The sequence below is a fragment of the Anser anser genome (assembly GCF_964211835.1).
Source record: "Anser anser genome assembly, chromosome: 3".
NCBI classification, from domain to species: domain Eukaryota; kingdom Metazoa; phylum Chordata; class Aves; order Anseriformes; family Anatidae; genus Anser; species Anser anser.
Window position 1 is genome coordinate 90,950,592 of NC_139722.1, and position 22,804 is coordinate 90,973,395.

The 22,804-nt window shown below is 41.8% G+C and overlaps 1 protein-coding gene across 8 annotated transcripts in view; it reads left to right on the plus strand.

Moving 5' to 3' along the window:
* Positions 1-22,804, plus strand: part of DAAM2 (dishevelled associated activator of morphogenesis 2) — a 198,728-nt gene that overhangs the window by 14,116 nt on the left and 161,808 nt on the right. For 5 of the 8 annotated variants that reach the window (XM_083829088.1, XM_083829087.1, XM_083829093.1 and 2 more), the window contains one exon: positions 2,807-2,945. The gene's annotated coding sequence lies outside the window, so the exon portion shown is untranslated. Of the gene's footprint in view, positions 1-2,806; positions 2,946-9,754; positions 10,276-22,804 lie in introns of those variants that run through there. The other 3 variants (XM_083829086.1, XM_083829092.1, XM_083829091.1) reach the window with 3 other exon arrangements.

Sequence of the window (22,804 nt, forward strand, 5' to 3'; positions counted from 1 at the left end):
CACACTTTCCAAGGCAAACTCTTCCTGCCTTGTTGAAAAATTACCCCATATCCCCATGTAATTTTTTCAACAGCATGAGGGAGTCAAGGGGAGAAGTGGATAGAGAATCTTGGCATCAGGTCCTGTCTCTCTTGCATTAAATCTAGCCTCCTCCTACAGAGTTGTGGTCTCAAATGAGATGTCTTATTATGGATTGAGTGGCTTAAGAAAAAAGAAAATTGTTGTATTTTTCCAGCCATCCAGATTAATTAATAGAAATACCAGTGGCTGTACCACTGGCTGAAAATCTAAACAGAATTTTGACTCTCTTTGTTGAGATGAGGAATGGGTTTTATAGAGCTGTGAGACAAAGAAAGAGTGAGTGAATGAATGAATGAACACAGCTGTAAGATGCTATAAAGTTTTTATTTCTGTGTGTTTAGGATGACCACATTATTCATAAGTGGTTGAGCCACGAGTGAGTTGCTCAACTTATCCCAGTAAAAAAAACCTGTGTGCTTACTTGGTATTATCAAAGGATTTAATTTCTGCCACTTTACTTTGTTGAGTCATGTATTTATTCATGTTTCCCTTGCTCACTTCTTTTAGGCGACAACAGCTATTGTAGAAACACTGTCACAACTCAGGATAGGATTTAGTTATGTGGCCACATGTTGATATGGCTAAAATGTGCACAGAAGGCTTTTGAAAACTGTGTAAAGATCATGTGGTTGGGTGGTGAGATCCTGTGGCACTGACAGATGCAAAGGTACAAATGCGGAATCAAACAGCACGATCAACAACGATGCTGTAGAAACAAGCAGGTCTGCTTGATAAATAAGCTTCTAATTATTACTTGTGGCAAAACAAATGTGGTCAGCTGTTCAAATTCAGTTTCAGTGGATCAGAATGGAAAATTGTTACAATTGCAGGTGTCATAGGGTAAGCTACCCTACTTTCAGACTCAGGGATGAGAAGATATAATGCCATGTGAATTGCGTGGCTAAGGGTAGCTCTTTAGGGAATATCGGGATAGACTGACTCATAAAGTATTAATACAAGGAATGAGTGGAGATAACCTTCAGCAGAGAGACCTGGACATACCAGAGAGAGTCCAACAATGGGTGAAGATGATTAAGAGGCTGGAGCATCTGACATACCAGGAGAAGCTGGGAGACGTGAGGCTGTTTATCCTGGAGAAGAAAAGGCTTAAGGAGGTCTTATCCATGTATATAAATAGCTGATGGGGAGGAGTAAAGAAGATGTAATGAGATGCTTCTCAGTGGTGCCCGGAGACAGGGCAGGAGTTAATGGGCCCTAATTGAAACACAGGAAATTCCATTCAAACATTAAAAACAAAACAATACAAATAAAAACAACACTCTTCTACTGTGAGGCTGATCGAATACTGGAACAGGCAGAGAGGTTGTGGAGGCACCATACATGGAGATAATCAAAACCTGACGGGATGGTGCCCTAAGCAACCTGCTTTTGTTGCCCCTCCTTTGAGCAGGGGCTTTGGAGTAGATGATTGCCAGAGGTCTCTTACAACCTCAGCTGTTCCATGAGTCTATGATAACTTACTTGTTTTTTTCTTGTGACTGAGTCAAAACAACTCAGTAACTGTGATCACAGGTGGCACTTATTAGCAGGACCAAGTACTATTTGGGATGAGCTGTCCTATGTCCTCTTAAAATAAGTTATTTCAGGGCAAAAATGAGGAACTGGGGTGAAAGGTTTCTGGAGGGCGTGTAGATTTGCTTCCTGTACTATATATAATCAGAGGTTGAGTAGAGGACTTCACTCTCTCGAGTTTCTAATGTGTCATCTTTCATCAGTATCAAGTTCTCAAAGAAAATAAATAGATAAACAAATAAATCCTGAGTTTGCCCCATGTTGATGAATCTGTGTTAAAACTGATGTCGTTACTTCAGTGGAAAATGGGGTTAATGAAGTGAAAACAAGGCCCTGTGTTTCTGTTATCCCCCAAAGATTACAGTTTCTATGAATAATCTTAAGGCACCCACAGAAGAACTGATGATTTTAATGATGTTTCTCTTAAAACAGCTTAGTTAAATGCCATGGGAAGCAAACAAAGAGAAGGTCACTTTAATGGCATTTCTTAAAATGACAGTACAGCAGCAATTGTGGAATGTCTTGGAGCATAATCATTTGGCTTTAATAATACATAAATAAATAAAATAAGAAAATTAGCTGACTGATAAAAGTAAATAATTCGTAACAGGTCTCCTAAATGTTGGAATTCATTTCTCTAGAGCAGTTGATACAAAGAAGTCAGAGCCATTGGCTCTCTATCAGCTGAAAACCATCTTTGTATATGTTATTCAAACTGCAAGGACAATTTTTTTTTTCTAACAACGATCACTTACGATCATTTCCCCATACTCAAAGTTAAGGGTTGAGTAACCGATTGTCAGTTTCGCTACAATGCAGGTGCAGTCGATGTTGAAGATACAAAGGTACATGTGAGGTAGTCATACTAGCTTTGATTCTACAGTGTACTCTGTGTGGTGTTGAGTACTTCAGCAAAGCAGCATTTAAAGTGCTTTCTTATTTTCACATGCACAAATAGTACCCACTGCCTGCATCTTCTTATGTCAAGCATATACATATCAATCACTCTGGTTTCAGACAAAGTGATTCCACTAAAACACTGGAAGACCAACACTGCACTGAAGTTAACAGAGGCCGTACTGGAACTTCCGTACACGTTTCTTCTATAATTTCTTTTGAAAGTCACTGAAACATTGTAGATGTCTTTCATATCGACAGAAAGCTAACAAACTATTTGCAATTGTTTCTCCAGAAGACCATCTCTACTGTCACAGCAGCTGTACTAAGTCATCTGAAGGTGAACTTTTCCTACATGACGAGGCCTTGAACTGAACACAGAGTACTATACAGAGAGAGAGAAGAACAAATCAGAAACTACACAGATCATCCAGGTTAGTTCTGATTTACAGGATGGGCATGGGAGTGGAAATCCTAAAAATACTGGGAATGGGATTTTAGCTATCACTTTTTGTTCTGTTAAGCTTTCATGATGTTACCTACATTCACCAGGCAAGAGGAATCTTCCACTGATTGCAAGGTGGTTTTCAACACAGAGCAAGGTTACAGCAAACACTTACTGTCCCTAATTATATATAAGCCAGGTGTGTTTAGAAGCAATATAATTCCTAATGTCATCGAAATTGTAAGTTCCTACCCCTTCTGTTCTCTTTACCATGTCATCATTTAAATAAAATAGAACAGAACTTGGATCCAGGCTATGCTACAAGTGTTAGTCGCGCTGTCACTCAGTTTGAGGGACAACATAATAACTTGGTTTTGATTAGAATTACAGTCTAAACTGGAGGCGTTTCTTGTAAGTTAACTCTCTTGTAAGTTGTAAATATGCATATTGGAAATGGTAATTTAGTAATGTTCTTAATTTTATGCTCTAATTTTCCTCTTTCCTTTCTTTTTCACTCCTCTATTCTTCTAGAATGGCCACCAATTAGAAGAAAACTTAGTGTCAGCACCTTCCTCCTGAGTGCAATTTAGAATCCTCCAGGGCTTCAGTCTATTAAGAGCTTGTGTATTCAATTTGTGCGCCGAGTCTGATTACACCTAACACCTCATCATTTTCAGCATCCTTTCTGTTTCTTTCATAGTGCTTGCAGCAATCACAGAGAAAAAATAGTGTGAAACCTCTCTTTCACATAATATTTCCACTGCACAGGATCCAAAATACTGTGAAGTTGTGGCTGATGGTGCGTGCTTCAGCGGATGTAAAGGAGTATATCAAGTAGTAGGAAAGTGGTGAATCAGTTGTCAGGGCTCAAGCTCAATCATACTTCTGCTGAATTGAGCAGTAAGTCTTCTGCTGTTGTCTCCAGAAGCATAATCCTGCCCTTCTGTCGGTATCTTAAATGGGGAGAACCCAGATGTTAGAACTTCAAAGACGGCTGACAGAAAAATATACAAATGCTAAACTTCAGATTCTGTTGCCTAAAACAAAGTATGATGTTTTGCTCACAGCTTTATTTTCCTAGATGTATATGAATATGTATTGAAGAGGAACATGTTTACGCCACATAATATTAAAACATTAGCATATTACGTCTTTGAAATCTTGTGGAAAACTAGTTAATTCTTGATTAGCTGCATCCCTTGAGGTGACCAGTTTATTTTCTGGCATGTGCAGTTGTTCAGGAACAAAGAGTGCTTTTAGTAGCCCAGTGTATGTGTACGTACCTCTTACAAAGAATCAGGGCCAGTACCTAGTTAAATATATGCTGCTTTCTTGGCATATACCAAATCTTCTGGCTCAAGCTGCCACTGATGGAATTAAACCTTGCAAAACCTGGGTGTGTCCGTCTTCATATCCCAGTCAACTGCTTCACAGAGAAAGCAATGTATTTCTTGTCTCCAGAGCAACTCAATCTTGCTGGTAATCACACACATACCATTCAGCACCCCACTAGAACGTAGGTGCTCTGCATTCCCAGCAAGCTTCACTGTCTTGCCAAGTCCAACGAAGATGGCTTACACCTTTCTTCTCCACAGTCCTCACCCATTACAGTCAAGGAGGTTTCCAAGAGAGCAACTCAGCATCCTTTGCCGAAAAGTAAGGAGCCACATTTCCGTAGGAACTTTGTCCCACTTCCAGGACTCCTAAGCATACAGGAATTCCTGTAAAGAAAGCCAAGTATTCTCCAGGAAAGTGTGTGTCACAAATTAGGGCAGCTTCTATGTGATGGAAGTTATGTCCAGGAAAATCAGGGTGGGTTAGCCGTGGTGCAACAGAGGAAAAAGAAAAAACAGCCAAAGCCTCAAAAGCCAGAATAAAGAGCTTGGCCATAGAGTACTGAGACTAAATGTCATTTGTAATTAATTGCTGTATTAAAGTCAGCTGGCTTCCTAATTGATTTCAGCTTCTTACTAAGGGATCAGTTGCTGCCAATTAGTTTGCATGTAAACTTCAGAGGATATGAATAATCTAAGTTTAGCAAGCCACACTGACCATAACTAATAATCTCTCTTGCTCTTCTGCAAAGAATACACAATAAGCAAATGTTGTTCCCTGCCTGGCATCACAGGTGGAGCCAGGACTTGTTCCTCCAGCTGCTTACTTCCTCTGAGGTGCTACAAAGCTCTTAGAAGCATGAAAAACTGGCAACCTTGAAGTCGCTTTTGAAAGGAGAGAGTTTCCTAGGCTGAATAGGAGCAGTGTGATAGCTCCATCACCAGTAGTAAAGAAAAGGATATTTAGCTGGAGCTCCTTGTCTGCTAAACAGCTGTTTCAAGAGCCACGAGTCCTTTACAAAATCCAAGACTGTTCTAAGCTGGCATCAGTCTTAATTACCTTGATCAGTTATAGACTGCAAAGACAGCAGGCCAATTTAAAAACAGCCATTACTTCTACTCTGGTCTTGTGCTAGCCGGAAGTCAACCAGAGATAGAGATCTGGCCTAAATTCTGTCACAAATTAAAAAGTGGAAATATCCTTTGCCTTTCCCTTTGCCTTTCCCAACTTTTGACACTTCACTGATTTTTTGTATCATGTACATTTCCAACTTCTACTTCCTTCGCATAGACTTTGCTTTGATTTTTTTTTGAAGGTCTGTGTATTCATAGCTAGAGAATGCCTCTGTTTCTGACTGTTTTAATGTCTATTCTTGTTTGGGACAAGACATGTTGATCTCGATCATTGCTAATTCAGTAATGGTCAGTACAATATCAGGCATTCTGTAAACACTTGCAAAACTTAAAACCAGCTCTTGAGTCCCTCCCTGCCATGCAGCTAAACAAATCCATGGACACAAATAAAAGGAAATAAATGAATATGCACACAAGTGAAAGGAAATAAAATGAATACAAGGAAAAAATAATTTTACACAGTGTCAGGAATACAATGCATCAGATGCAAGCTAACTTAATAGCAATAGGCTCTGTCACAGTTTCACTCAAACATCTACATGCATGCACATATGTAAATGTACACATACACGTGTATGTACACATTGTGATTAATCAGGTGGAATACAATCTCATGCATTTATTATTTTTAATTTTTCAATTAATAATGACTATTATTTCAGATGAGCATTGTCCAGATCCCTACTTTTTTTTTTAAAGTTCAAAGCATGTTCTCAAACTTCTGGATTAACACAATAATGTGGGATAGGGTTCAAAAGCTCTTATCTGAAATTTATATATGCCAGAATTGTGTAAGTATACCCCCCATCCTCAGTCGTCAGAAAGTCAGTGGGTGTGGAATCTAACCCTCAAATCTGATCGTCTGGTTTGAACCCAAAGATAAAAACAGTTTTAGAAGAATTTTGGAATAATTATATTATCTAAAAGAATGTATATGCATGTCTGTATTGTACTGACTGTATGCTCCTCATTTCAGCCCCTCAGAGGTAGGGGACAATTTTCTGTGGTTCTGAGATAAGGGTAGTGGTGTCCTGTCACCCATGCTACATCCTATGTCGCTGCATGCTACTAATAAAAATAAATAAAAGCTAATAGTAAATAAAAATAATAAATTTACCCTGTGTGGCACACTCAAGAGATGTGCAAAATATTGTGTGTCAGTTCAGAGGCTGGGAGACATGCAGAAACAACTTCTGTAGGGAGGGTGTGAAAACCCTACTAATTCTGTAGCCTGTGGTGACTGAGCAGAAGCCGCCTTTGACCCTGTATCTGCACTGGGTGGTGGTGTCAGGCATGGAAGGCAGCCGAGCTCACAGAGCCACGGTGTTTAATCTCATTGTCAGATGGAACAGGCAGCCTGGCACTGGGTCTGCGCTCACAATGGGCACTGTTGTTGTTAGATTAATATACCCATGTCCTTTTGTGTTAACTATGAATCAGACAAACAATTTAGATCTCCAGAGGTGGAGCGACATCTTACAGAAGCTTTTGCTTCTGCATTCTGCGAGGAATCTGTTTTTGAGCAGCACATCATCTCTTTTGTTTTGGATGTCCCTTTACCCTTGTCTTTTTGTTCCTTTTGGGGCCCCCAAAGGGCTCTGTTTAAATCTATATAAATGTTTGACACATTTGCTTCTTCCAGTTCAGAGTAATTAGATGTGAGTTTTGAGGGCTGAATATCTGCAGTTTGGGACTGATATTTTTCACACATGGGAGCAACTAAAAAAAAAAAAAAAGGCATGAGAAAGTAAGAAACTGGGGGGAAGTCTTTGGTTTGGTGTTGTCAGTGGGTCCAGGACTCTGTGGGCTTCATCCATGGAGTCTGTCACTCTGTACAGATAATACTATAGCTTTTGTTTTTCACTTTGATGGTCAGAGCCTAAAAATGCTTTGATGGTTTTATTTCCAAATTCTAGAGGAACTGCCTGTGTGAGTACATTTGTGCAATCCTGGGATGTAGAACCTATGTCATATGCTGCTCAGAAAGAACAACAATTTTCTTGCCTGGTAGCTTCTGAATTTGTCCCCTATAAGCTGAACAGACCAAAATACTTCCTATTGAAGGTCACCTCTTGTGCAAGGGGATTACTCTGCAGAATCAAACATTTTTGCAAACTGCAACACTCTTCAGCTTTCACTGAGGTATCTGCAGTTCAGTCTGTAGTGATAAAAAAGCTGGCTTCTCCAGCAGCCTTCAACCTGGGCTGTTATTAATACAAGTACTGAATTATATAACACCCCAGTTTAATGTACTTTTCTGTTTTGGGGAAGTGGTCACAGAAAGGATCAATGATTTATCTAGTTGAATGTACTTCTGACTGAATATCGAAGTGTGCAGCAGGATCTGAATGCTGTGTCCTTTATTTTATTTAATATATCACACGTTTCTCCTGCAGCCAGTAATAGAAACCAGGAGTTGTGCTGTAACCATTAGACAATGCTCTGTCAATGGAACATCCAGATGCTGCGGTGAGAGAGGGGGGATGGCTTTCGCATGGGTTTATAAGGACTCTAAGGAACAACATATGTAAGGAACAGCAGATATTCTTAATTTATCTTAACATTTATAGTGGTTCGATCATTCTAGTCCAATGGCACACGCCTGTTTCCTGCTGGGCGCTTTCTGGTGTTTTGCACGTTCCTGTTTCGTGTGTGCAGAGTGATGGAGCACCGCTTTCACTCCCCCCAAGGCCCAGTTTCTCTCCATCATCGTTTTTTTGCCATTCAGATCCCCATCTGCTGCAGCAGCTAACTCTGCCTTCTTGTAGGCAGACTGCCTAGCTGTTTCGAACATATTGGCCTAACCGTAGCTGAAATACCAACTGGAGCATGAGGTCTGCCTTAAAGATGAGTGTTTTGTTAACTTTTAACTAATGATCAAGACAAAGGCCGTTTATCTTGCTATGCTGTATCATAATAAATGGCAGAGTGCTCTAAGTGAGGTTGTGCTGGTAACATGAACCCGCCTAGCCTTTGTCCCTTGGCCTGCCGCTGCAGGTTCGTTTCCAGCTGGGTACAGCTCTCTGGCTCCAGGTCCTTGGCTGTTCGAACGGGATGACACGGGGACAGCAAGAGAAGGAATCAATTCTGCCTCTCCTCTCAACTCTTCTTTCCTCTTCCAGTGAGAAACTGAGGGGGTAGGGGGAAAAAGGGGAGACAAAGCCAGATAGACAGCACTGGCAAGGGAAGGGAGAAGGTCTCCACCTCTCTACAAAAGAACCCACGGCATACAGAAGAGGGAAGAGGAGTGCAGGGGCAGGACTTGGAGGATAGGATGAAGGAAGCAGTGGGCAGAGCTGAGAGTGCAAACTGAGGATTAATAGACCAATGGAAATGTGAGTGGAAGGGGGCTCTGACAGTCATCAGATCTCATCTGCTGTGCATCACATGTGATTTGCATGTGTAAATTATGTAAAACTTTCCCAGGCTTTATGCTGAGAAAGGCAGGAGCATAGCACAGCTCATGCTAGAGGAACGCTGATGGGTCCCTGTGGTTTAATACAAGGTTATTAATGCTGAAGATTATAATTTAGCAGCGTGGCTAAGCGGCTGCTTTGCTTACAGGGCAGAAGGTATACGTGCCAGTAGTTAGCGGATACCTACTGAGCCTGTTTGTGAGGGACCATTGGCACTGAAAAGGCTGGATTCTCCCTTTGTTCAGCACCCACTTCCTTTCACCATAGGGTCAAAGAACAGAACGGCATCACGTCGGGTTGTTATATCCAGTATGTACCTCTCATGTGCTTTCTGTGCTTGGTGAATGTGAGGGCAGAGGGGGCAGGACAGGGGTGATTTGGCTTCATCTCGTTTGGTTTGGCCTGCTGACCTGAAGGGGGACTTTTTCAGGTAACTTTGCTTTCTCCAGTTGCACCGTTACACCCGTATGTATTTGTATGTATATGACTTCGCCTTGCGCTGTGTGTTGATGTGTGTTGTCAGCATGAGAGCTCGGTTATTGTAATGAAAACAAACGACTTACGCATATGGAGAGCAATCCATACGTTTCCACGGGTTACAGAGAGAGATTTTGCAGATGGTGTTACTGTCTCTGAACTTCAGCGTTCCTGTCTCACGGAGAATGCGGCTTCTCCCACTGCAGACAGCAGCACACATGGGCAGACAAATCCCCCGTATTAATCTAGCTGTTAATGTCAGGTGCGGCTGAAAGCGAAGTCAGAAAGCAGAAATGAGGCTGGAAGCAGCGGGTTACACTGCCTTAAAGCTTTCTGAAGGGTGACCGAGGAGGAAAAACTGGGAAAGCAGGGCTTTAATAGTCAAGCTGCATCCTCTCCACTACAGGGGATAAAATCCCTTCGGGATCAAATGTGGGGATGTCGCCAATGGCCAGGGGTGTGCAGGGTGGGAGTGGAGGCGTCGAACTCCTGAGGGCTGACTTTGTGCTGGGGATGGGAAGAGGGAAGAGTGAAGGGAAGGGAAGCAGGCGGGCCACGGCCACACGGCAGCGCCCAAAAGCCTTCTCCGGGAGCTACGAGGCTGCCGCCCCGGGCGCGCCGCTGCCGTGCGGAGCGGGCCCCTTTAAGAAGGCGCAGCGCGGTAGCAGGGGCAGGCCCTGCCTCCTGCCTCCCGCAGCCCTGCAGCGGGGCTGGGGCCGGCTCGGGGCTGGCTCCGGCTCCGGGGAGCAGTTCCTCCCGGGCTGGGTCCGAGCGAGCGCACGCAGCAGCAGCCGGCGCCGCCGCCGCCGCGGCCCCGCTCGCTCCATCCCTCAGCAGCATCCAGCGGCGAGGAGCTGAGCGCTCCCGCCTGGCTCCCGGACGCGGGATGGACGTGCCTGAGCGCTGAGCTCAGCGGCTGTAAAAAGCGAGCAGGAAAATCCACAGCTGGATGAAATCGGTAAGTCAAACGCAAGTCACATCCTCCTCTCCGGGCTGCAGTTTTCCAGTCTCTTCATTTGTAATGCTTTTTGCAGGCCGCTTTTTTTTTTTTTTTTTTTAATCGACTTCTGAGCGGAGCAGCTGGGAAAACATGGAGGCAAAACAAAAGTGTAAAAAAATCTTTGAGCATTTGTCACTGTTTGCTCTCCTGGTTTGCAATCCTCTTTTCGCATTGACGCTTTGCTGCAGGAGTGGGGAAGGGGAAACCGGCAAGTGTTTTTTGCACGGGGGGGAAGAAAGCTGGGAAGAGTCGCAATTGGCTTTTCTCGTGGAGATGATTAAAGAGGGAGATTTGAAAGAAAGACTTTCACGAAGCTTGAAGGGACTTGTCATTTACTTTTCCAGAGTAAAAGCAAATGTCATGTTAAACGCTTCTAAAACGCAGTCAGGTGTGTGGGGTAGGGATAAGAATCCTTTTAAAAAACGCGTTATCGGTGGAAATCTGGATGCAGAAGGACTGCTGAGCAAATGTTGCATGTGTATGTTTAAATTTAACTAAATACATTGGCAGCTCTGGAAAAGCAGAGACATTAAATGCATTTTTTCTCGGCGTTGGACAGAGGGCGCTGTTGCTGCATCTGGCATAACCTTGAAGAAACCAGGGAGCTGGTAAAACTCGTGAAAAATCAAGTAGAGATAAGGTGGTTTAAACAATTAAAACAGAAATTTTTCACACATGAAGAAAGCTACAGCATATAACATTCAGTCAGAGCAGTCAGTGGTTTCAATTTTGTTCCCTTAAGAGTTTTTGTGTTGTTTGTTTTTAAAGTGATGATCTGACTTATGAAGAAAAATATAAATTCTGATGATCAGCTCAGGTTCAGAAATTATAATTTGAATAATGTTCCTGTTATCTTTTCTGGAAGGCATTGTGGGGTCAGCCTGGATTAGAAGGGGAGGAAAAGCCTAGTCTCTTGACGGAAATATTATTTCAGTAATGATGTAGGGTATAACGAAGAACTCTCACTCAATGTTAATCAAGCTGCAGGCTGGAATTAGGCATCTGATACAGAAACATATCCTTTATGTCTAACACAAATGTGTTGCAGAGGTGGTGGTCTAGAAGCTGAACATTAAGAAATTTTAAGCCCAGTCACTGAACCTCTTATTGTCAGGTAGTTTGGGGAAAGGAGAAGGCACGTGTTCAGGCTGGCATAAGCTTTCTTCATAGAAATCCCGGTCCTGCTACTGGGAGAAGAGGCAGATAATTGTGCTATATTCTCTCCATATATAGGGAAGAAGAGTTAGAGAATACAGTAGTAGACTATCCATACTGTTGGGTATGATACTTGCATATGCACAGCTAGGCAAGTATAATGACACTGCTGCTCTGTGGACTAGGAATTTGTGTTTCCTTGAATTAAAGGCTTTAAAAGGAGTTAAGCTATTTATTTTAACCAATGCACTTCTACTGTGAATAGAGAAGGACCAGAGCCGTCAAGTTCCTGTCTCGTGTACCATCTATTTGAACTTGATGTTTCTGTTATGTCCTGGGGCTTTGGTTGTGCCTTGAACAAGGTGTTTCTGTCTGGCTTTATTCCTGTTACTTAAAAATCACTGGCAGCGGAGTGGAAAGATTTGCAGGTTTTGAGTCCTTAATGTGAGGCATGCTGGGCAAAGCAGATTAAAAGAACTGAATGACCGTATGGATTCCAGTCATTCAGACTCGCAATTAGTGCACCTCATTGAGGAGTTCAGACTGCTACTGCATCTGCTGATTCAGTGGAGTATGAGAGCAAAGTCAACTTTCTTAACTGCAAGAGCCTGTTAAACAGTTATTGCAAGTCCACGTGTCCTTGAGATATTAGAATTTCATCAGGAAAAAAAGCAATTTCTTTACACTTGTTCATTAACCACCCACATATGAATGGTCCTTCGAGATGATTTCCTGGATCAAGGGAAGGATTTCCCTCTTCAGCTCATCTCACTGGTGCCTACTAGTTCAGAGATGTCTGCCTGCGGCTTCAGTAACTTAGTGAAGAATCTTTTCTTTTCCCCTTCCCTTCCTGCAAACTACGTGATGGGATTACTCAGATGTCCCCCTTGTATTGTGAAGAACACGGTGCACCCCTTGGCAGGGGAGCAAGTTTACTGAGAATGCATAAAGCTAACAGGCTTCCTGAGGCACATTTGACCCTAACAGATGCTTCTCTTGGTAGGAGGCTAATTTATGCATTGAAAGCATGTCACCTCCACAGCCACTGATGTTCAGCTAAGCTCTTATCAGTTGCATCTCCACTCTGTTCCGTTGGTCAACATGACTTTGATATGTTACTCCAACTGATTTCAGTTCTAAGTAGTTTTCCTACTTGCATATATCTCAAAAATCTGTGTTTTATACATGAAAGAGACAGTTTGATGTGACTGGTCCTGTTTTTACTGTGCTTTTAGGAAATTCACTTTAGGATGTATTTTATTTTGCTCCTGAGTGTTTTCCTTTAAGTTACTTTGTACCAGAGAGCTCATGCTGTAAGTCTGTCAGTGGCTGATTCTGGGGTCATGCAGTTAACTCCTCCAGAGACTTCAAAACATTAGCTTAATATGACATATGTGTGTGATATTTAAAGTGCGACAACCCCACCACCACCTATATCTATGCCAAATTAAAGAAAGAGATTCCTTGAATTGCTTTTTTCAGTGGAGACTGCTTTTTTTTAACCGCCAGTAGATTCTTACGATGTTGGCTGTGACTGCTGTTAATTCTGTGCCTGCCATTGGAGTGCTTGTCTACTACTTGCTTACGTTGACACTAACTTTGCTGAGTGAGTCTAGCCAAAGTAAGACTCATGGTTACTTAACAAATCGCTGACAGTTCAGTTTCTAATATTACTAGTTTGGGTCATTGTTTTGCAGGTTTTCATGTTCTTGTTCATTCAGCACTGAGCACATTATCATAGTCTAATTAATGAAGCTTACTGTAAAATCCTTTCTTTAAGACTGTTTCTGGTTCTTGTAGTGCAGTACGTTACCACAGGTTGGGAAGGTTTCTGATGCTCTCGTACCTGAGCTGGATCTGGCCTTATTCTCCATTGTAGGTAGAACATCCTTTTGCTTTATATAACAGAAGCAAGCTCCCAACTTGAAACCTCAGTTGCATGCCAAAGATTCACTGTGCTGACAGCGTAGTAACCTGCCTTGTTCTCTGATAACAGATTTCACAGATAATTTTTTAAACTGGATAATGATAGAGGTTGGTTTCATGTGTGATTTGTTTGCCTGTCTTTACTTTTGTAATCATTTGGAATTGGTGAAGGAAAAAAAATAAGATTTAATGGCTCTGAAAGTGGAGATGGAAAGGAATTACTGCAGGAATGTGTTCCCCAAAGAATTACTGCAGTGGAGTAGAGACCTGAGCGCAGCTAGTCCCAGCCTTTCCAGACTCCATCAGGTCAGCAATGCTTATGTGCATGAACGTCCTCTAAGGAATTAATTTCTTTCCATCTTCACATATGTACAGCTGTCATCTTGTGTCTGAAACAGTTGATGACTGAGCTGTTCTTTTGTTTTATCTGTAGTTCCAAAATTCTTTTCTTCTTAACCAGATTCATCAGAACCCTTGGAAAATTTCTCTCTGTTCAATCTCAATCCATTATTGAGAGATTATTACTTAAACGTCAAAAATAATGAACAAAAGACTTTCAAAAACTTCTAGGCCTTCTACCAGTTTAATTATACTTGCAAAAACATGGTAGTGACATAATATATCATTAAATAATCACATTTAAATACTGCACTGACCTTGCCAGCCAGTAAATCAAAGCAATGGCGAAATCCCTTTTGTTCTCTTTGCTACACCCTGAAAGCCATGAAATAATCTTCTGAGCACTTAACAAAAATATGTATCAAGCTGATGTCTTCTGGAGCATGAAATGGGGAAAAGAAGTGGCAATTTCTAGACTCCTAGGGACCAAAAAAGGTCCTACTAAGATCCTCCTTCCTATTGTCTAATCAGATAATTTCAAGAGGCCATGGTTTGTAAGGTTCCATATGAGAATCAAAAAACAAAGTGGCAGCTGGCGGTGCTGTTATTTAGAGCACGCTGTGCTTTTCAGTGTCTTCATTGGAAAGTATAAGTTTTATACTCAGGAACTGTAGCTTACCCTCTTGTCAAATGCTCCTTTTTTTGTGGGGGCATAATCTGATTTACAGCGGAACTGCTGACTTTTAAAGTAGAGCATGGAGTGAGATCAGTTTATTCTGACGTCTTCATCCATATCATTTTTAGATTCTTGCTCTCATGCATTGCTCTATTTGAGATCTTTGACAGGGTGAGAAATGTGGGTGGACAGAAAGATCAACAAATAAGGCATTGTCCTTTGTGCCACGTGGTGTACAATTCAAGATTGAGGTGCAGCGGGGAGGCTAAGGGCACTCTTTGTAACTGGCCCTCCCAGTGCTTCTCGTCTGTGCTGGAGCCATTGTTTTAACCGGGCGTTCTGCAGTTTAGCCAATGTGATGTATTACCCAGATCGTGTGTCCAGTTCTGCAGCCTCTTTATAGATGTATCAGGACCTGTAACTTTAATCTGTCTATTAATTGGCATGATCATATAGCTGCGTTTATTTTGAAATCCACAGAAAGTACATGGAGAAACACTGTAATTGCATTTTTCCAAGGGAATCTTTTCCAGCAGCTGATGAAACCTAAGCTCATGCCAGATGAAAAGCTCTTGTGTTATCATTTTCAGTTAATTAAAAAAATAAACCCCAAATCCCTTACAGCAGCAGTTTTATAAATACTGCGCGTATGTGTGTGCATGTATGTGCATGCATACAGGAGTGCATCACTCTTGCATTGACAGCCTGTGCCTCTGACGGCAGTCTGCATGATCATATACTTTCAGGTACAGGACTTAGTGAAACAGGAGAGGTTTACAGGTTCCCTCTCCTTCCCTCTCTGAAACAGACCCAGATAAAATCAAAGCTTCAAAATAGTTTGCATAAAAATAGTGATTATTTATTTATGAAGAAAACATTCTAAAGGCTTAATTTTATCCACTGGTAGGCAAACAAAACATTTTTCTGGCAATTTGAGCAGTGACTAGATGAAATGTGCCCAATTTGTGTGTGCTAGAAGGCAGGAAGTGGGGTTTACTTGAACAGAAAGGTGCATTGGAAACTGTGGCATCCACTACCCCTTGGAATCCACATCGATCTGGTAAGCGCAGATCCCAGTAAGCTGAAAGATTATTTCAAAAAGTCTTGACAGCTTCACCAGCGAGTTGGACTTTTATTGTTTTCATTTTAAGAAGGCAAAAGTAATTTGGTTCTGGTGAAAGGTGCTAAAGTGACAGTCCTGGAAGACCACAGTGCCTTTGTTCAGCCACAGAAAAAGTGATGCCTTGGACCACAGCTGAGTCAGCATCCCCAGTGCTGCTCTCTAGCTGTTTGTTTTGGTCCAGTCAGAGGATCCAGCCTGAAGCTCAGCATCTTTCCAGTTTCTCTGATGTGCATTGTCCAATTGCCAGCAAGGGGCTGACTACTCAGTTTTGGGACTTTCTCTGCCAACAGAGGTCCTTGTGATCTTTTTATTTCAAGTGACAAATAATACCATGGCAAAGTCACTCAGTTATCAGGAAAGCCTTGATTGATTCATTTCACAAGAGCAGCCATTAAACAGTAATGATTTTTGCTTGTTATCCACAATGGATTCAGGCTAGTGACCGGGTGGAAGGACATACTGTATTCCATTCCCAGCTCTCTGAATCGCTCAGTCACCTGATGTGGTTTTTCAGTTCTCCACTTGCATTGCACAAAATCTGTGCTTTTAGGCTCTGCATTCTTTGCCTGATCCAGAGGCCCTTAGGAAAGTCGCATTTAGGGCTTTTGCATTTAGCTCATGTACAAGTCAAAGAATGCAAAGTGTAATAACTTTCTTTCGGGCTTGAAGGTGGGATGGAGGCAGTATGTGTGACTGTGGCGCAGAGGTTGTGGTAGTACCTAGAAGGATGTGTAATAATTTTAGCACAGACTAAACTTTTGGCAGGATGTTGTACTAAAAAAAGATACTATTTGAAAACGTTTCACAAACATTGTATTTTCATGTGTATATATATGTCTTGTTCCCTTTTTTTTCCTGACCTTTAGACAGTAATTGCCCTTTAATCATATCCTCTAGAGGAAAAAAAAATCTGTTGATAGAGCATTTGGTCATAAAAGCCTATTTTTCTTTACTGGAAGCTGTTTTTCACTCTTTGTGCTGGTTATTTTTTAATTACACTTAATTCAGGTTACAGAGTGAAACTTGGCCAGGTAGTTCCAACTTCCTGTTTCACGTTCATGTTGCTAACTGGTCTTTCATTGCCTAATACTGTGCAGTGTTTGGGTTGGAAGCTCTTCAAAGACTTACTCATTTTGAGCATTTTTCCTCTTAAGAAAATACCCCCAAATAAATAAGCTCTAGTCAATAGTATGCTTTTGCTGTCCATCCAGTGTCATGCTTAAGGTGGCTGACTTGTGTATTCCTCACAGGTGAAATTTAAATGGAAAAATGAAAATTTACTCCAGGCAGGTTCTTTTTGTCTGTTTCATTTATCTTTTCAAGACACCTTAATTAAATGGAAAGAAGGCAACTACTGCAGAGTTTTGACTTCGAGCGCAGCAATATAGAGAGAACAAGAGAACAAGAAGTGTGACTCTCAGGATTTGGAGACTTACACTCCTGCTTGCCCCTTTGACCTTCTTCATGTCCCAAGGCCCAGACAGTTTGAATAGCTCAGAGTTATATTTTCAGGTTGTCATCCTGAGAAGGCAACCATATGACATGACTTGTCAAACATCTAATGTGCAAAAGTCTATGAAAATGTATGCAAAGCTACTTCTACCTCAGCAGTATTTGAACTCTCTTGGAAGTCTCACCTCTCGTCTTTACTCAGTGGGTTAACAGGAGTCCTTCCGTACTATGAAAAGATCTCACAGCAACAGATCAGATCTTTACTAAGAGAGACAAATGTTTATGGCCTTTTATGTTGTAACCTTAATTCTCTGGGAACCAGAGCAAAGATCAGTAGGTTTAAGTTCCAGTACAGGGTACTTGCAACATAGCTGTTTTTCCAATCCAGCCTTGAAGTTACTGATTTTGCTGAATTTGCAAACCATTCTGACTGAAAATATTCTAGACCAACAACAGACCAGTGCATCATTCTTAGCACTCAGATTTCTTGCAGTACAGCAGTCACGGGGAACTACTGAGTTACCAAGTAGCTCTAGTGATGCTGCTTTTGAGGACTACTTCCTATGGATAACAGTTGAAAAACCACTGGAACAAACCAGCAGTGCTAGAAGAACTTTCTGCATTGAAAAAATCATGTTCTTTTCTGTTTCCTCAAACGGCAGAGGTCAGATCTGATAAACAGGTTTGCTATGTGTGGACAGGGCTAGATAACTACTGCTGTAAGACAATGTATGGTAAACTGTGTATACAAGAATATATATTGGGATGAATAATGCTGTATGGATATATGTCAGTATGAGACTGATCATTGCATTGTGGCCGTACAGTTTGAAGGGCCTTAGGTAGATTTGATTCCACACATGGCTATGTGTGTGGAAGGGATATACATGAAGTTATCATGCTACTTGGTTTATTGAGCCCCTTATCCCAGTGTCTGAAACTGTGATTTGTTATGCTGCGATATGATCCGAAATAGAACCACAACTCACTGTAGCGGGTTCTTTCAATCCCCTGGGAATGTTTGTCTGGCTTAAACGCATGAAACTGAAATGTGTAATACAGAGCTGCAGCTTATAGATCAACACTGACTCCATTTGTGGGAATGAATGAATACCTCATGTTTGATGTGCTACGGGAGAGTTCACAGATGACTTCTTATGTTACAGTACTGTATTTTTCATGCTTTCTCAGCTTTGTGTACTTTGCTTTTTCTTCTGTGTGCAGAATAGGGTGGTATTATCCTGTTTTTTTCAATATAGAAATAGAATGTGAAAAGATTTCTCCCTGCTGACTTTCTTTAATGGTTTCAGAGACTTCTTTCCAGTAAGATTTCAGGCAAGTCTGGAAGAAGACAGATTATCATTTCTGTACCCATCTGCACATTTTACAACTGTAAGACTTTTTTTTGTTTAACTCAGATTCTTCCTGAATCAGTTGCTGTTTTAAGGTTCTCACTTATCTACCCCTTTATACAGTTCCTTTGACAGCTGTAATCCCTGGATACAGGTCTGTGAAGATGACTTCTCACAGTCTAGTCAAATATTTGCATGATAGATGGGAAGTTTCGCTTCCATGCTGTTCTTTGCAGGTGATCATAGATACTACAGAACTTCAGTCCCGATTCAATCTTCCCTTATGATCCAAATTTTTACCTGAAAATACTGAAGTCCCTAGAGGTGAATGAATTCTGCTCAAAAAAACGAAGTAAAACAAACAAACAAACAAACAGAAAAACATAAATATGCTTAATAAAGAAAGCAGACTTACCCTTGTACTAACTGCCCTGGTAATATTACGGTTCTATTACACCTCATCTCTGGATTTTATTATTATTTTTTCCTTCCTTGGCTCAGCCGAGGATGAGATATACAAGACTGAAAGAGACCTGAGTCATGGAGTACAGCTTTCTGTAATTGCAGAAAATTAAGTTGCAGGGTTCCCTTTGTAAATTATCAGTCTCTTTCGCAAAATGAAATGGCTTTTGCTCTTGTTGTTTCCTATTGGGAAACCATTCAAGAACTTCACTCCTCTGGTGTTTAGAAATCTGCTTCTAATTTCCAAACTAAATTTGTTCATGGACAGTTCATGCCCATTTGGTTTTGTGCCAATGCTGGTCTCTAACTTTAATAGCTCCTCCCTTTTTTTAACAGTCCTCCTGTGATCTGAGAGCATTCTTGACTTTCTCTCCTTCTCTGTTTTTCCCGAAAAAGAGAACATAATTAGTATTGTGCTTCTTATTGCAATGTTCATTATTATCAGTGTCATTGTGCCTTGGTTTGACAAATTCTACAGTTCTGGGAGTGATTTGGTCTTGCCAGTCAGTTCTCAGACATGCAGAAGCAGGAGAAGGTGGCCATTCATGTTTTACTAGGTAGGCAGAGAATATGTTAACTCTGGGATCAGGAGGATGAGATGGAGAGAAGAATAAAGTGGCCTGCATCTTTAAAAAGAGCTTTCACTATGGACTTTATGAAGAGTGACTTGGGTCTGAGAAGAATATGCCTGGGATAGGCAAAAGCGTTGATGCAGTTCTTTCATCCATCCCAACTCTCCTATCCCTCTGCAAAAATCTGTTTGAAATGAACAAGCTGATAACACTTTTGGAGGGAATGCAGTTCACAAATGAGTCTTGGAGGGCAAATTTCCAGCCGTTTCCTCAGAAGGAATGAGGCAAGCGACTCCCAGAGCCCCAGATGAATGCCTGGAATCTTTCTTCTTCAGAGCGCATGGAGAGTCCCTGAGAAGAGCAGAGTCCTGGGGCCAACGGAGAGCTGAAGCCAAAGGCCTGCAGTGGGAACCTCCTGCTGTCAGGATCCCACGCTATGCTGCAGTCGAGGGGCAGGCATGGAGAGGAGAGAGAGCTGAGTATGGTTTGCTATGACCTTGATATGTTCACTTGCAGCTTGCTTTTCTGGGCACTAGACAGTTAGCCCTGCTCAATGGCATCACAAGATCCTCAGAGTCCCTAAAACACTCTTGTGGTTTAGCCCTGGCAGGCAGCTCAGTACTGCACAGCTGCTTACTCGCTCTCCCCAGGTGGGATGGAGGAGAGAATTGGAAAAGTAGAAGTGCGAGAACTTGTGGATTGAGATAAAGACAGCTTACTAGGTAAAGCAAAAGGTGCATGTGCAAGCAAAGCCAAACAAGGAATCCATTCACCACATCCAATGGGCAGACAGGTGTTCAGCCACATCCAGGACAGCAGGGCTCAGCATGCATCATGGTTTCTTCATCACTCTGAATGTCACCCACCTTCTGCCTTCTTTACCCCAGCTTTTATTGCTAGGCACAACGCCATGTGATGTGGGACACCCCTTTGGTCGGTTCGGGCCACCAGTCGGCTGTGCATTCCCCGCCCGCTGGCTGGTAGGGCAGCACAAGGAGCAGGAAAGCCTTGGCTCTGTGCAAGTACTGCTCTGCAACAACTAATACATTGGTGTGATATCACCTCTGTTCTCATCAAAAATCCAAAACACAGCATCATATGAGCCTCTACAAAGAAAATTAACTCTATACCAGACAAGACCATGACAGAATCCATACTTTACTATGTACCATTCACGTCATGCTCAGATACCACACTTTCCAACATATCCTCATTAATTACAGGCCTTTGTTTAACACATAGATATCATTCCCTTAGTCTGTGCACCATCCCTGTGAAATGTCCATAAAATGTTCGTAAACTATGCGCTGTGTTCTGTTAGTCTATGACTTAGCTTCTGTCTTTTAGAGTGGTTGCTCAGGGCAGGAGAGGTGGTGTGCTTCGTGGAGTTTTTGGATGCCAAAGCCAGCTCAGGTTGGGTCACTGCTGTACTTGCCCTGCTTCTTGTGAGGCTTTTCCTCTGTCGGTTTGAGTGGTTCCTGCTATATTACTTCCTATAACATGCAACTCAGATCATGGGGTACAACAGCTTACAGACATATCCATTACAATCTCTACCTCTTGTCATTTTGGACCAAGCCATAGGGTTTAACACTGCAATGAACTCTGCCCCTTGCCCCTGCTCCAGCCTGGGCTTGTCCATTGGCCACAGCCTCTTCAGAGGTATACCTGCTGCGTGGACTTATCTACAGCCACAGTCACTTTGAGATGTACCTGCTCTGGCACAGCATTCCCATTTGGCCACAGTCCCTTTAGACACCTGCCGTGTCATGGTCTTATCCACGGCCAGAAATGTGGGGCAGTTTTCTGGGTGCTCTAATCAAGCATCAGTTGACAGTCCCTCGTTGTTCTCTTTTTTTCAACTCTTCACTTGCTGTACAGAAACTGAAGTAGATGGTCATGACAAACAGTGGTTGTTCTCTGAATCCTGCTGGAGATTTTTACTAGAGGTCCTTCGTCAGGATTAGTTGTATTTTCTCCCTTCTGGATCCTGGGTAGAAGGTTCACACAGGACAGGCAGAGCCAGAAATAAATGTGCTTTTAAAAGGCTATGTAATGGCCATAGAAGGAAACAAATTACTGGATTCAGCTTCCAAGAATGAGAAAATTCCTTGCTTTGGTATTATCTTCCACCCTCCCAGGCAAATGTGATATTGAATACACTTCAATGGGTTAAAACTTTGAGGGCCTGATGCTGGGCATTCCTCCTGTGTTTTCTTTACTTTCTCAGTAAGTATGTACATCTGTGATACTCTGTATAAGGATCAGTTGCACATGCAGCTCAGTTCTTTGTCCACAGCTCATGGTTGCCATTCATCCAAAAGGCCAAGGAAAATAACCAAAACTGTCTTGTTCCAGCAAGGCAGCGTTTCCAGGAAAAAAGACATGCGTAAAATCTCCTGGGCATATGATAGCACTAATGCTGGGGAAAGGGAAGAGTCTTTAAAATCTGTGATAGGCAGTTTAACCAGTGACATGAGAAGAAAGTGTAGTCTAGTCTGAGCAGAAAGTACATAGATCTTAATTCATGAGGTTGCCATATAATGAAAGACCTTTTTTTTCCTTTCTAACTTTTAATACGTTGTCTTGATGTAGCCTGAAGAAGAATTTGATGGGTTGTTTTAAACGAACAGCATCTTCATTCACCATATCAAGATCAATTGAAAGGCTAGGTAAACAATCAAAAGTGTGTATTATGAAAGTTTCACTGTTAAAGAGACTTTCAGTTTCAGTGATGTTTTTTTAATAGCATTGTTTTTAGATCGGCTTTTTTGGCTCTCTGATATTAGCAGCCTGAGATTTAGTTTGCAGGTGATTTTTGTCTTTTAGTCCAGTGGGCTATCTTTCCATTCTGAATATGGGCCTCCTGCTGAACTGTTTTTGTCTGTGCCCTACTTACTGTCTTTTGTCATTGTTTACTTTAGATTTATTCACAGAAGCTTTGTGCACAGCTGGCTGCTTGGTCAGTTCAGACACACTTTGTGGTATCAGCACCAAAGGTATTTAATGTGTTTCTAATGTAAAAAGCAGGATTCCCTTTGACTGGCTGGCAGTAGTCAGTGTCAAGTGTGGGGTCAGGGTGACCATAGCTGTTGGCAGGTGTGGAGGCAGGAAAACTCTCCTGGTGGATCTTATGCAGGACTTTATTTAGCATGTACTCTAAAGAGATTATTCCTCTGAAACACAACTGAGTTTCACAGTTTGATGGGAAATGGACTGGGTCCATTCATGGTGGGTAAGGAAAAAACTGTAGGTCAAACAAAGCTGGCCAAAATCTGGTTTTACTGACATACTGTAGAGCTTTGCCGCTGACTTTGCTCTATTTGTTATATGAGATTGAAGTTTAATCATCTTGAAACAGCTATCTTCTTAATCAATTATATGAGTCTGACATTCATGCCTTGCTTTTCCTTGAAAATATCTCTGTGAG